General features: G+C 55.6%; 1 protein-coding gene and 1 long non-coding RNA gene across 3 annotated transcripts in view; one reads left to right on the forward strand and one right to left on the reverse strand.

Annotated features, from left to right (window-relative positions):
• JPH3 (junctophilin 3) overlaps nt 1–15,048 on the forward strand; it is a 102,735-nt gene that overhangs the window by 70,262 nt on the left and 17,425 nt on the right. The gene's annotated exons all lie outside the window — the stretch shown is intronic.
• On the reverse strand, nt 344–6,857 carry LOC107972322 (uncharacterized). Its single transcript, XR_010152683.1, has 4 exons — nt 6,711–6,857; nt 5,985–6,066; nt 5,789–5,836; nt 344–481 (listed from the first exon to the last, which is right to left on the reverse strand). It is a non-coding gene; the product is annotated as an uncharacterized LOC107972322 (long non-coding RNA).

Consider the following 15,048-nt stretch of genomic DNA (forward strand, 5'->3'; position numbering starts at 1 on the left):
TCGCAGCAGGCGTAGGCCACCAGAGCAGGGTGTCCATGTAGCGGGCCACGTTTAGTTGATAAAAGTGGCATCTATAAATGGGTGGTGGTGCGGAATGGGTGGTTCATTGAATGGTATTGGGCCGCTCAGGTGGCCATCGGGGAAAGGTAAAGCTGGATCCCAACCTCATACCAAAATTATTCTAGGTGGATAAAAAGATTAAATGTAGGCCAGGCAGTGGCTTGTGCCTATAATCTCAGCACTTTGGGTGGCCGACATGGGCACATCACCTGAGGTCAGGAGTTCAAGACCAGCTTGGCCAGCATGGTGAAATGCCATCTCTACTAAAAATACAAAAAATTACCTTTGCGTGGTAGCGCGTGCATGTAATCCCGGCTACTTGGGAGGTTGAGGCAGGAGAATCGCTTACACCCAGGAGGCGGAGGTTGCAGTGGGCCGAGATCGCACCGTTGCACTCCAGACTGGGCGACACAGTGAGAGTCTGTCATAAAAAAAAAAAAAAGTTTACATGTAAAACATAATAAAAGCTGGTTTCCTTAGTGCATAAAACACTTCTACAAATCGACAAGAAAAAAAAATCAACCGCACTCTTAATAACAGAAATGTAAATTAAAACTACAAGGAGATAATGCTGGGTTTCACTTGTCTTGGGAGAGATTTAAAAAAAAAATACTGATCTACTGAATTACAGAAGATGCGAGGAAACAGGCCCCCCCCCGTGCTTTGCTCATGGGGGTGTAAATGTCCTCCCTGGAGAGAAAATTGTGAATCTCTAGCAAAGTTCAGACCCCAGGAACATTTAAACTGCAGCTTTAATTCAGCAGCGGCACTTCTGGAAGTATCTTCTGAAGATGGATTTGTGTGTGAAATATGAAATATACAAGGTTATTATTAGACTGTGAATTCTAATAGGAGAACATGGAAGACAGCCTTCATGTCCATCAGCATGGGCGGACTTCATGTGTTCTGGAACAGTCATTAAAACAAGAGGCTGGGCACGGTGGCTCACACCTGCAATCCCAGTACTTTTGGAGGCTGAGGCGAGAGGATCACCTGAGGTCAGGAGTTCGAGACCAGCCTGACCAACATGGCGAAACCCTGTCTCTACTAAAAATATAAACATGAGCTGGGTGTGATGGCAGGCACCTGTAATCCCAGCTACTTGGGAGGCTGAGGCGGAAGAATCGCTTGAACCTGGGAGGCAGAGGTTGCAGTGAGCTGAGATTGTGCCACTGTACTCCAGTCTGGGTGACACAGCGAGACTCTGTCTCAAAAAAATAAAGTATAAATAAATAATTTAAAAATTATTTAATAAATAGAATAAGAAAGCTGTGTTTGCTGATATGGAACAATCTCCAAGATACAGTGTTAAGTTAAAAAAAAACAAAAACAGGCCAGGCGCAGTGGCTCACGCCTGTAATCCCAACACTTTCAGAGGCCGAGGCGGGTGGATCACGAGGTCAGGAGATCGAGACCATCCTGGCTAACATGGTGAAACCCCGTCTCTACTAAAAATACAAAAAATTAGCCAGGCGTGGTGGCAGGCGCCTGTAGTCCCAGCTACTCGGGAGTGTGAGGCAGGAGAATGGCGTGAACCCGGGAGGTGGAGCTTGCAGTGAGCCGAGATCGCGCCACTGACTCCAGCCTGGACAACAGAGCGAGACTCCGTCTCAAAACAAAAACAAAAACAAAAACAAGCAGGGGCAGAACTGTGTGTGGTGGGCCAACACTTGTGTCCAGGTTTCTAGCATGTGAGAGTGTTTGAAAACTGGAGCCTGTCCTGTGACGGAGTCTTGTGCAGACATGAAAAACGAGAGATATCCTAGTGAGCTCCCAAACAGGGACACCCATGACAGAGTAAAAGCAGAAACAAGTCACAGGAAAAAATATGTAGAGTATAACCCCATTTGTGCGGCAAAAATAAGGTGTGTATGTCGATCAATCCATGGGAGAGGAACTGAAAGAGAACCAATCAGAATGAAGAGTCATTTTCTGTGGGAAGCTGGACACATGTGGAAGGGTTTGAAGGAGGAGTTTTACTTTGATTCTGCACATTGTAAAATTTTTTCTAAAGAACTTGTGTTTTACTTTTGTATATTTTTATTTATTTATTTATTTTGAGATGGAGTCTTGCTCTGTCGCCCAGGCTGGAGTGCAGTGGCGCGATCTTGTCTCGCTGCAACCTCTGCCTCTTGGGTTCAAGCCATTCTCCTGCCTCAGCCTCCTGAGTAGCTGGGACTACAGGCGCCTGCCACCCTGCCCAGCTAATTTTTGTATTTTTAGTAGAGACGGGGGTTTCACCATGTTGGCCAGGCTGGTCTTGAACTCCTGACCTCAGGTGATCCACCAGCCTCGGCCTCCCAAAGTGCTGGGATTACAGGTGTGAGCCACAGCGCCTGGCCAACTTTTGTATATTTTAAAAATAAAATATCCAGCCACAATCCCTGAGAATAGCTAGGCAGTGGAAGGATGATTTCTACCACCCCATGCCCCACCCCCCAGCTGGCAGAAGCTTTCACCCCCCGCCCCTCACCCCCCCGCTGTTTCCCCGACTCGCTGACCCCTCCTCTGCCCCTGGGCCTTTTGCATCCTGGAGCTCTCTTCCCCTTGCCAACTCCTCCTGCCTCCCAGGCCTCAGCCACGCCTGCTTCCTTTGGACTGATGCTGAGCAGCAACCCAGAGTGTTGGTGCCACTCATTGCTCCAGTGATCCCGTCCAGACCAGCCTCCCCCTCCAGCCTTCCTCTTGCCCCTGGGCAGGACCTGCCCTGTGCTTTGAGGCCCTGGGGCCTGCACATATCCAGCATGTGGGTGTGCCTTGTCTGTGTGTACCAGGTAAGTGGGCAGATGAGCCCAACAGACACTGCTGCAGCCGGAGGCGGCCGGCAGCCCGCGGTGGCACAGCCGTGCTGTGGGAGGGCCTTCCTGTGTCTGGGGCCGTGTTTTCCACACTCCCCCTCTGGCTTTTACTGTTTTGCTCTGGGAGTGTGGCTTTCTAGAGTTTTGTCTGATTTTATAGCAGAGTTTCTGTTAACTCAAAAAGGGACTCCACAGTGGAGGTTTAAAGGTGGTCCCAGCTGCAGCAGGAAGCAGGTGTGGGGTGCCTGCTGCCCAGGCCCTGTTCCCCAGCACTGCTTCTGACCCAGGAGGGGCTGGGGAGAGGACCACTTTTCCTCACCTTTCATACACCCACTCCCATCCTATTTCCCACCCCACCCTCCAGGCTGCCTGCACCTCTGCCCTGCTGGCCTTTCGCTCTATAATTCCTTTCTGAAAGAAATGTTTTCCATGAAACAACAACAGCAAGAAGAAAGCAGATCAGCTGTTGGCAGGAGCTGGGAGGAGGGATGGGGAGGGCAGCTGATGGATATGGGGTTTCCGTCGCAGGGGACGAAAGTGCTGTAAAATTAGATCACGATGGTGGTGACCCGCCTCAGTAAATGTGCTAAAAACCAGTGAATTATACTCTCAACAGGAGTGTAATTGCTGTCTTCTTAGAACGTGTGGCCATGGAAATGTGCTCTTTTTATGTGTTTACCTTTGTATCAGCCGTCTTCTCAATGAGACCAGAATCCCTATCAGAGCAAGGACCTTGTTTGTGTCTCCCTGTTCCTCTATGTCCTAACATACAACAGTGTGTTTAGCTTGTAGCAGACACTCAATTTAACAACATCTTTTTGAACGAGTGGATCCATAAATGCATTAAGTTGCTCTGTGACTTCAGACTCTTCTTCACGTTTACGGTATATAAATATATCATTTACGGTATCTTCATTTATGGTATATAAGTGATATTTCAGCCGGGGTGCAGTGGTTCACACCTGTAATCTCAGCACCTTGGGAGGCAGACGCAGGTGGATCACGAGGTCAAGAGATCGAGATCATCCCGGCCAACGTGGTGAAACCCCGTCTCTCCTAAAAATACAAAAATTAGTCGGGCATGGTGGTGCGCGCCTGTAATCCCAGCTACATGGGTGCCTGAGGCAGCAGAATCCCTTGAACCTGGGAGGCAGAGCTCGCAGTGAGCCGAGATCACACCACTGTACTCCAGCTTGGGTGACAGAGCAAGACTCCATCTCAAAAAAAAAAAATTATTATCTCAGCCAGGCACAGTGGCTCACACCTGTAATCTCAGCACTTTGGGAGGCTGAGGCAAGTGGATCACACGAGGTCAGGAGTTCAAGTCCAGCCTGACCAACATGGCGAAACCCCGTCTCTACTAAAAATACAAAAATTAGGCCAGGCGCGGTGGCGCACGCCTGTAATCCCAGCACTTTGGGAGGCCGAAGTGGGCGGATCACGAGGTCAGGAGATCGAAACCATGGTGAAACCCCTTCTCTACTAAGAATACAAAAAATTAGCCGGGCGTGGTGGCAGGTGCCTGTAGTCCCAGCTACTCGGGAGGCTGAGGCAGGAGAATGGCGTGAACCCGGGAGGTGGAGCTTACAGTGAGCTGAGATCGTGCCACTGCAATCCAGCCTAGGCGACAGAGTGAGACTCCATTATACACACACACACGCACTATATGTATGTATGTATGTGTATATATATATACACAGACACAGACACACACACACACACACACACACACACACACACACACACACACAAATTAGCCGGGTGTGGTGGGCGCCTGTAATCCCAGCTACGTGGGAGGCTGAGGCAGAAGAATTGCCTGAACCTGGGAGGCAGAGTTTGCAATGAGCCGTGATCATGCCACTGTACTGCAGCCTGGGTGACAGAGCAAAACTCTGTCTCAAAAAACAAACAAAATAAATGATATCTCAATAAAGCTGCTAAAAAACACTCGCCCACCAGGTACCCATCAGGTGTCTTACCCAGCATAAGAACAGCTGGGCTGTGTGCTGTCTGCACCTCATCCCATGAATCTTTGCAGGGGTTCTACAAGGGTCCTCCTTACTAAACCCCCTGCACAGGTGAGGAAACTGAGGCCCAGAGATTATGCAGCCTGCCCAGGTAAAGCAGCTGGTGAACGTGGACAGCATGGCCCCCGTCATACCTTCTCGCCAGCTGACGGCTCTGTCCAGGGAGTCTGGAAAGCAGAGATCCAAAGGAACTGGCTGGGCTGGAAGGTTCCTTACAGAAGAGCTCACTTGCCCATTCACTTATTCATTCGTTCAGCTGAACGCCCACCTACGAGTGTGTACCAGGCAGACCCGCTCCTGCCTCCATGAACCACAATCACAGAATTGTGTAAACGAGGTAAAGCCGGAGGCCTGAGATTGTGGGGATGGGGATTGAGGTCAGGACTGTTTTACCAAGGAGTGACATTTGGCCTGGGATTGAAAAGTCACGAAGGAACTGAACATTAAGACCCTGTATGTAAGGCTGGGTATGGTGGCTCCCACTGTAATCCCAGCACTTTGGGAGGCCAAGGTGGAGGAATGCTTGAGGCCATGAGTTCGGAATCAGCCTGGGCAACATAGTGAGACCCCATCTCTACAAAAATAAACAAAATTAGCCAGGCGTAGTGTCTTCCTGCCCACTTGGGTGGCTGAAGTGGAAGGACTGCTTGAGCCCAGGAGTTCAAGACTGTAGTGAGCAGTGATTGTGCCACTGCACTCCAGCCTGGGTGACAAAGGGAGACCCTGTCTCTAAAAAATAAGATTATAAACCAGCCAGGCGTGGTGGCTCACATCTGTAATCCCAGCACTTTGGGAGGCTGAGGCGGTTGGATCACCTGAGGGTTTTGAGACCAGCCTGGCCAACATGACAAAACCCTGTCTCTACTAAAAGTAGAAAAATTAGCCGGGCTTGGTGGCACATACCTGTAGTCCCAGCTACTTGGGAGGCTGAGGAAGGAGAATTTCTTGAACCTGTGAGGAAGAGGTTGCAGTGAGCCGAGATCATGCCACTGCACTCCAGCGTGGACAACAGAGCCAGACTCCATCTCACTCACACACACACACACACACACACAATATATATATATGTGTGTGTGTGTATACACACTTACATACTCACACTCTCTGTAGTGGGCTGAATGGTGTCCCCAAAAGCTAGGTCTGCCTGGCAACTCACTTCCACCTTCTTGGAATAAGGGTCTCTGCAAATGGAATTAGTTAAGGATCTGCAGATGAGATTCTCCTGGATCAGGCTGGGCCCCAATCCAACGAAGAGTGCCCTTGTGAGGCAGAAGAGGAGAGAGACACGTGCCGGAGGAGGCCACATGAGGGCAGAGGCCGAGAGGCGGGAGTAAGGCCACCACGAGCCTGGGAACGCCGAGGGCGCCAGCAGCCGCCAGCAGCTGGAGAGGAGAGGATGGATGGGAGGATGTTCTAAAGCCTTCCGATAGGGGTGTGACTTCTTGATTTTGGACTCCGGGACTGCAGGACCGTGAGAAAAGGAGTGAGTGTTAAGTCCACCTAGTTAGTGGTCATTCATTACTGTAGCCCGGGACACTTAGGTGAACTTCAGACCTCAAATCCTCCCCATCCTGCAGCCCCAGGCGCAGACCTGGGCAGTGGGGCCCCCGTGTGCCCATCCTCCAGCTGGCCAGGCTCAGCTGAGAGCTCCTCGACCTCCTGCCTGTCCCGGCCACCCTTAGGAGTCCGAGAAACTGGACCTGCCCGTGGCCTGAACACCACTCCCTTTATTGCTTAGGGTTTCTCTCTTTCTTTCTTTAAAAATTTTTTAAATGAAAAATGGGGCTGAGGGAAGACTTAGTCTAAAGATAAAGAGAGGGGTCACCTGGATCTGGAATGTTCTCTGGCTTTCCAGGCTGCTCTGATCGCAGACCTCCTGTCTTTAACAATCCAGCCTGGGTCGGGTCTGATGAAATGCACTTTCCAGGGAATGGGGCTGGTTTGGGCTCTGCAGAAGCTTCCCTCTTCCATCCTGGCACCGGCAGAAAAGCCCATTAAAATAATTGCAGGGAGAGACTGTTACCTAAGTTTCCTCCCCTTGAGCTGTTTGAGCTCTTCTTTGACCTTTATGGTTTTTAAAACCCTGCCAATCCTTGCCTTGTCCCCCTGGACGCATTCATCCAGTGGGTTGGGAAGCTGGTGTTCGCTGTCCGGGCTGGGTCGTGCCGGCTCTCTGTGTGTGCACATGTGGGTCTGGCCTGGGTGTTGACCTGCTCCTGGGCCAGGGCTCACCAGAGCCTTAGTCCGGGTGGCCACCATCTGGGAGGCCCGGCCATGTCCTCTCTTACCCCAGTTCTCCAGGGACTGGCCGGGGGCCCCCTCAGCACACATGTCATAGTTGGTCCCTCTCTGCACATGGCCCTTCAGAGGCCCCCAGCTGGTCTTGGGAGGAGGCGGCCTGTGTGGGCCAACTTTCAGCACAGCCCCCGCCCTCTGCTCCAGCCTTGGGTGCACCCCAACCCCACCCAGCTGACCAGCCTGTTGGGGGGCCTGTGGACCCCGCCTCTAAGCCTGGGTCTTCCTCTGGGCACCCGTGGAGGACAGGGCAGCCACACAGCCAGCCCAAGGTGTGGTCTCCCCACCCAGCTGCCTCCCTTGCAAAGGCAGGGTTGGCTTGGCAATGATATCTGAGGAGGAGACGCTTGCCCTGGGTGCGCTGTTTCCCTGTCTTCATTAAGGGAGGAGGCTGGCTTCCTCTGGCGGAGGGGAGGCAGCAGCTCTCCTTTGCCTTGGAACCCGCTTTGCTCCAGTGATCCCTGAGCCACCACATTGGTAAGACTGGCTGGAGCTGAAGGTCCGAGTGTGGCTTCAGGACTGGTGACGATGGCCAGGGATGAAGGGCTGCAGCGTGTGGAGGGGCTGTGCCCGGAAGGAAGCGGTGTGCGCCCGGAAGGAAGCGGTGTGGGCCCGGAAGGAAGCGGTGTGGCCGTGCGAGGATCCGCGCCTGGGAAGGAAGCGGTGTGGCCGTGCGACGGTGCCTGCGGCGTGTGGAGGGGCTGCGCCCAGGAAGGAAGTGGTGTGGCCGTGCGAGGGTCCCTGGGCTGCCACCACCTGGGGGGCTTCAGCTGCAGGAGTGATTCCTCTACAGTCTGGAGGCCTGAGGTCCAAGATCGGGGGGGTGGCGGGGGGCCAGTGCCTTCTGAGGGCCTGGAGCGGGGACCTGATCCAGGCTGCATCCCTCTGCTGGTAGCCGAGAGTCCCTGGCATCCTCCCTCAGGGTGTGTCTGTGTCCAGATCTTTCCTTTCAGAAGAACATGACAGTATCCTGACCATCCCAGTCCCCAGTGTTACCTCGCCACGTAGAGAACCCTCCGGGCCGGCTGCTGTGTGTCTTGGTTCTGAGAGTGGAAGCGCACTTTGGGGATGTGGTCCGAGTGCCCGCCTTGGGGGGCGTACCCTGCTGGCCCCTCCATCTCTCTGTCAGGCCTTTCTTCTGCCCTGGCGCGGGTGATCGGGGCTAAGCCAAGAACGGACCATGGTCTGGGAGCGCCACGTATGAGGGAGCCCTTCTCAGGTGAAGCAAAGCAGTCACACTTGACTGTCCTTGAAGTTTTTTCTGCTTGAGTGTAGCCTATTTTATTGTAAAACACAAAAACAGCGTGAAATGCAGAAGTAGCCTCCTCTATATGGATGCCCGTCCTGTTGGGTAAGAGCCCACCCGAATGACCTCGTCTTAACGCGGTCACCTGTCTAAGACCCTGTCCCTGAACAAGGTCCCAGTTGTGGACCTGGGGGCAGACACCATTTGTCTGTTTTGGGAGACGCGGTTCAGCCCATCACGTGTGCATCCTCCGTTGCAGAGCTGCAAGGTCTTCCTGCAGTGAGAGAAACATGCAGGTTAAAATACAGGAAGTCCACCCTGCCTTCTGGCTACAGCCACCTGCTGGCCTGATTGGCCGCATGGGGACTGTGAGCCCCTAGGTTTGAGACCCTGCCCCACCACTCACCCCCGGTGTGAGACTGGGTGTGTCCCCTCCTTTCCACGGCCTTGTTCCTCTCATCTGTGAAATGGGCGGTGTGGCGATTCCACTCTCCCCCCGTGCTCTCCCAGTCCATTCCCGTCCTGCCACATCCTGCCACATCCGTACTACCCATTCCGTGTTCTCTGTCAGTCTGTAAATGTGACCAGCCCCTCCATCTCCAGCCTGTCCTCTGCACTCCCGTGGGGCCAGTGTCCCCTGCAATGGGTGTGGACAGGGAGACAAGTAGGTGGGGGTGGCGTGGGGTGGGAGGGGAAGCTTGAGTCCGGAGGACCTTCTGAGACCACCTGAGAAGCCTCAAGAGGGACCCCAGGTGGAGCCTGTTTCTGTTCAACGATGTCACTCCCCTTTAAAAATGTAAGGCTGGGCTGAGCGCAGTGGCTCACGCCTGTAATCCCAGCACTTTGGGAGGCCGAGGCAGGTGGATCATGAGGTCAGGAGTTTGAGACCAGCCTGGCCAAGATGGTGAAACCCCATCTGTACTTAAAAAAAAAAAAAAAAAAAAAAAATTAGCCAGGCATGGTGGCGGGCACCTGTAATCCCAGCTACTTGGGAGGCTGAGGCAGGAGAATCGCTTGAACCTGGGAGGCGGAGGTTGCAGTGAGCCAAGATCGCACCACTGCACTCCAGCCTGGGTGACAGAGTGAGACTCTGTCTCAAAAAAAAAAAAAAAAAAAAAAAAAAAATAGAAAAAGGGCCAGGTGCAGTGGCTCATGCTTATAAACCCAGCATTTGGGGAGGCTGAAGTGGGAGGGTCCATTGAGACCAGCTGGGCTGTAACATAGTGAGATCCCCTCTCTACAAAAAATGCAAATATTAGCCAGGCACTGTGGCACGTGCCTGCAGTCCTTCTGTCCATTACATAAAATGCCTCCCTGGGAGACGCCGGGGCACTGACCACACCAAGGCTGGCCAGCCGGTGCCCCAAAGGCTGGGGACTCAGTACAAGAAAACTCAAGGCCAGGCTTTTTAAAGGACGTAGACATGGGTGTGGTGCCCTGACCTGTCCAATGTGGTCTGGACTCTTGACGCCACGTCCCCAGGGCCCCAGGTGAGTAGCTCAAGTCTGGCCTTGAGTTTTCTCATCTTCAAAATGGGGGTCTTACGTTCCTCCTGGAGCTGGGGGAGAGTCAAATGGCAAATGCGTGTGGACGGTCAGAGCACAGCCAGGCTGCCCACCAGGGCTCTGCAGAGGGGCTGCGGGGCCGTCTCCTGCAGCCCCATGACACTCCGTACACGCCCAAGGAGGAGCAGTAAATGTCATTATGATTCCTACTAAAGCCAAAGGCTGACCTGTCTGCTCTCAGCCTCATCGGTGGGGGGCCCAGTGGATGAGGGCTTTTCTGGGACGCAGATGCTGAGTTCTCGTCCATGACGCCCCATGCTTCATCTCATTCCCGCGTATTGATCATTATTGAGACACGTTCGTCTCAGGCTGCAGGCATTAATAATGCATAAAAAGAGCGATGTACCGGCCAGCCGCCTGGGAAGGGCAGGCATTTGCACAGAGGGGGATCGGTCTGCATTTGCTTCTCCCTGAACTCTGGCTCTCATCCGCCAGCTTCTCTCTGAGGGAACTACCGTGATGGGCTCTGCCTTGAGGACGCCTGGTCCCCCGAGGCCCCTGCTCACAGCCAGGAGGACCCACACAGAGCGTCTGCACTCGGGCAGGCTGGGCTTCAGAAGCTTGCAGCAGGGATCCATCTCAACTCGGGGTACTCAGAGGCTTCAGGGAGAGGTGTCCTCACGGAGAGGGGAATTAGCCAGGCGGAAAGGACAAAGGCTGCCTGAAAAGAGTTCCTCCAGGAGCAGGAAGGGCCAGAGTCCTGCATGGCCGGCCGATTCCATGAGACCAGCCTTTCGTGAGCATTGAGGACCCTACAGGGGCTGGAGCTCCAGTGCTGAGATGGCCTCCGAGGTTTTGTGTAGCTTCCTGAGCGCTCGCATTGATCAGCAGAGGAGGGCACAGGATGTGGAAACACCCCAGATATGCATCCCTTTAAGAGTCTGGAGGGGCACAGCCAGAAACCACGGCCCTCATAGTGGGTGTCAGTTGGTGGCGAGTGGGGCCATAGGGCCCCTCAGTGCCCCTTTGGCCCAGGCTCTGTGCAGCCCGAGGAAGACAGGCAGGAAGTGAGATTCGAGGCCAGGCAGGAAGTGAGATTCGAGGCCAGGCAGGAAGTGAGATTCCAGGCCAGGCAGGAAGTGTGTGATTCGAGGCCAGGCAGGAAGTGAGATTCGAGGCCAGGCAGAAAGTGAGATTCGAGGCCAGGCAGGAAGTGAGATTCAAGGACAGGCAGGAAGTGAGATTCAAGGCCAGGCGTCAGCGGAGCGTTCATTTCCTACCTGGGAAGCCACCGTCCTGCCCTCAGGGAAAGAGACACTACGAGGATCAGGAAGCAAAGGCTGCTGGGGCGTCTGAGCCTACTCCTCACTCCAGGATGCTCCGCGGGCTCCAGAACCTTCCCCTTCAGGAGATGCGGGTGGCCTTGCCTGCCTGGCTGCCCTGCACTCGGCCTTTACCCCTGTGGTGGCTCCTCCTGGGGCAGCCACTGACGTTGGTCCAGGCCGGTGCCAAGAGCAAAAGGCCCTCGGCTTCTCCCAGAACCGGGGAGATCCTGGGAGGCCTCAAGTGGGGAGGTCTCTGAAGGGGTCTTCCAGCAGGAAGGGCTGCTTGGTCTCTGCCAAGGGGGCAAAGGTCACTGCTGCAGGCTCCGGAGGGAAGGTCAGGCCCTCAGCTCTGTCTGCCCCGGTTCCTCCACCCTGAGTCTCCAGTCCTGTTCTTTCCTGTCTGGCTTTGGCCTCGGCACGGGATGCTGCCTGCTGAGTCCGGCCTTCTGGGTCCTGCCCTCCCTCTGCCCCTGGCTACAAGAGGTGGGGGTTTCCCGAAACGCTGCCGGGGAAGCCCCCTGGCTCTTACACTTCACCCTGAACCACCCCAGACTGTCGTCATCTCTTGGATGAGGCAGTGGCCTCCACAGAGTCTCCCACGGCCACGGTCTTCCCAGCTCTCTGACCCTTCGGACCTTTCAAGAATCAGCAGAGCACCCCACCCCCTGGGCTCACAGTCTCCTTGGGGCTGGTCACCAGGGGCTGTCTGCACCCCAGTCACCTGTGCTGGGTCCTCCTGGCCTGCCGGAGCCTTCTCTCCAGAGCCATGCCTCCCTGTTGCACGGCTGCTTGGGGTACCTGCTGGAGATGAACTTGTAGGGAGGGAGGACGGCAGGGCTGGGCGGGGAGAGGCCGGCGTGGATCTTCACAGATGGAATTGAGTCAAGGATCTCAGGATGAGGCCATCGTGGATTATCCAGGTGTTCTGAGAAGGGAAGAGGCCGCACGGTGGCAGAGGTAGAGATGGGAGTGAGGCGGCCACAAGCCATGCCAGGAGCCCCCAGAAGCCGGGAGAGACAGGAAAGAGTCTCCCCCTGAGCCTCTGGAGGGAGCACGGCCCTGCTGACACTGGGTGGAACCTCCAGCCTCCAGAACTGTGAGAAGAAACGTTTCTGTGGTTTAGGTCACCCAGCGTGTGGTCATGCGGTTGACCACTGCAGGAGACGCATGCCCTCGCCGCCCAGACAGACCAAGCCTCACCGGGCTGGTACCTGCTGCCCAGAGAAGAGGGGCCTGGCATACCAGGCTGCATCAGCCTTATGCCCGGCCCCAGGAGAATGTCACCGTGACCGCCCGTGTGCTGTCGAGATGAGACAGAATCCATCAGGGACACGGGCTCTCTGAGATGCATCTGGGATCACTGCGATGGAGGGTGGCACTCGGGCCTGGGACCCACCTGGGACCCACCTGGCTGCATCTGAATTGGAAAGGGCCCATGGAGATTTCAGGTGCTCCAGTGACCTGGGGGTGGGTGTCTAGTCTCCTCCGGGCCCTGGCCAGCCAGTGGTCTCGTGGCTCGGTGAGAAGAGGGAACCCGATTGTCAGGGGAAATCCTGCCCCCAGCCCTGGGGTGGGCTCGGAGGCTCGGGTCAGTTCAACTTGGAAGGGAAGGTCCAGGCTGCATCGAGCTGACCCCCTGGACACCCGAAGATGGGGATGTGGGCAGGGCCAGAGCCACCATCCCACAGCTGTGAGACCCCCGTGGGGCTCGGAACCACCCGGGCTGCCAAGGTGGAGTCTGTGTGTCTTCGTTTCCTCATTTGTCAATGAGGAGTGATGCTCACTGCTGTGCCCGCATCAGAGTTGTCACGGGTGTGGAATGGGGCCTCTGGAAAGCTAGGGGCTGTCATCCAGGGCCAGCTATCACCTGAGATGTGTGGAAGAGCCCTGACCCCAGGGAAGAGGATTTCCTGCTGGAGGGGAGTGGGTCAGGGCCAGTGAGAGGTGAGCAGTGACTCCAGGCCTCATCAGGAGCCGCCTCCTGACCTCTTGGCTCCCGTATCAGCTCAGCTTAGATGCCCTCTCTTCCAGGAAGCACTCCGTGATTTCACAGGTCGGGAGCCACCTCCTGACTTCTTGGCTCCCCGTCAGCTCAGATGCCCTCTCTTCCAGGAAGCACTCTGTGACTTCACAGGTCAGGAGCCATCTCCTGACCTCTTGGCTCAGGAGCTTAGATGCTCTCTCTTCCAGAAGTACTCTGTGACTTCACAGTAGTGCTCACCTGGCTGCCCTGCTCACCTGCCCCTCTGGCTTTCCCCAACCTGGGGGTGATGCTCCAGGATGGGGGCACCTCCTGGTGACCTCTGTCCACCCAGCACAAGCCTCCTCCCTCAAGAACGTCCTGGTCAGCCTTTGCCTCCCTGCAGCCCCTACTGCACCCCATCTTCTCAGCACACTTCTGTGCTTGCCGGGGACCCTGGGGCACCAGCCAGCACGGGGAGGGCCCAACAGTGTTGGATAAAGGCAGGGTGAATGGGAGGACTTCAAGGAGAAGCCCCAGGCCTGTTCTGGCCCCTGGGTCATCAGCACAGGTGGCAGCTGGGAACGCAGGGGCCGCGTGCTGTGAGGACTTGAGATGGAGGCTCTGGGACTTGCATCTTCCGGTGGACCTGAGCCAAGGAGCTGTCACTCAACAAGGAGCCATCAGTGGTGGGGAATACCACGTTCTGACCTGGGCCAGGGTGTGGGGGGCGGGGACCCCACTGTGGGGAGGTAGGCTGCAGGATCTCGTGGCCCCTCCTCCGGCAGGCAGGGAGAGTCGAGCACAGTGGAAGTGGTGCTGGCAGGGCTGGAGCCCTCAGCCCGGGAGTTGAGGAGGAGGAGGAGGAGGGCTGCATGCCGCCAGCGTGTGGCTGGGCCGGTTCCCCTGGCGTGTGGGTGAGTGGACGTGGCAGGGGGGCGGCGGGGATGGGAAGTTGGCTTCTAGCAGAGCGGCCATCCAGCAGGAGAGAGGGGCTGCCGGGCAAGGTACAGGCTGAGTACTCTGGAGTTTGCCCTTTTGGTGTTTCTCCAAGCAAGGTCCCTGCACCAGTGGGGGCCACCACCTCACTTGGGAGATAAAAGTGCAGATTCCCAGGCACCACCCAGACTTGGGGAATCAGACACTCTAGGGCTGGGTCAGGCTCTCTGGGTTTTATCCCATCCTACAAAGACCCTATTTCCAAATAAAGTCATATTCCCAGGTTCAGGATGAAGGAATATTTTAGGGGGCCACGATTTAATCCAGTGCAGGTGCTGAGGGTAGAACCAGGAGTCACCACAGGCCCCACCTGCACCTCCATCGTGTGTATCTGTGGCCTCGTCTTCCGTCGGCTACTTCTCTGTCCTCGGTACCGTCCACAGCAGAGGTGGCCTGGGCAGCGAATCCTGCCGGCATCCACTCCACTCCCAGATTGGAAGAGCCCAGGTGTCTGGCCAGCCGGCCTACGGTCAGCAGTGGCCCAGGAACTGGGCCTTTTCTTGCCTCTTGCCTCTGACTCAGAGCGGCTTGTGGGAGCCTCGCATGCAGGGCCAGGCAGGGCAAGAACGATCGCGACCTTTTCCTCCAGGGAAGGTTGCAAGAAAGGCGGGATCTGTGATGTGACTAGGTGGAGGCACTACGGAGCCACGGTGCAGGGGTGGGGGGCCCCAGGTGAGCTCAGATGCCCTCCCTGCCTGTGCCACCGTGGCCTGACTCTCCACAGGTGGGAGCCACAGGCGTCAGGAGCCATTACCCCTTGGAGAACTGGGTGCCAGACCGAGACCTGGTGTCTCATTAATAACAAACCGCTGCAGTGCGTTTGGGAGTCTCCT

This window comes from Pan troglodytes, chromosome 18 (assembly GCF_028858775.2).
Source record: "Pan troglodytes isolate AG18354 chromosome 18, NHGRI_mPanTro3-v2.0_pri, whole genome shotgun sequence".
Taxonomy (NCBI): domain Eukaryota; kingdom Metazoa; phylum Chordata; class Mammalia; order Primates; family Hominidae; genus Pan; species Pan troglodytes.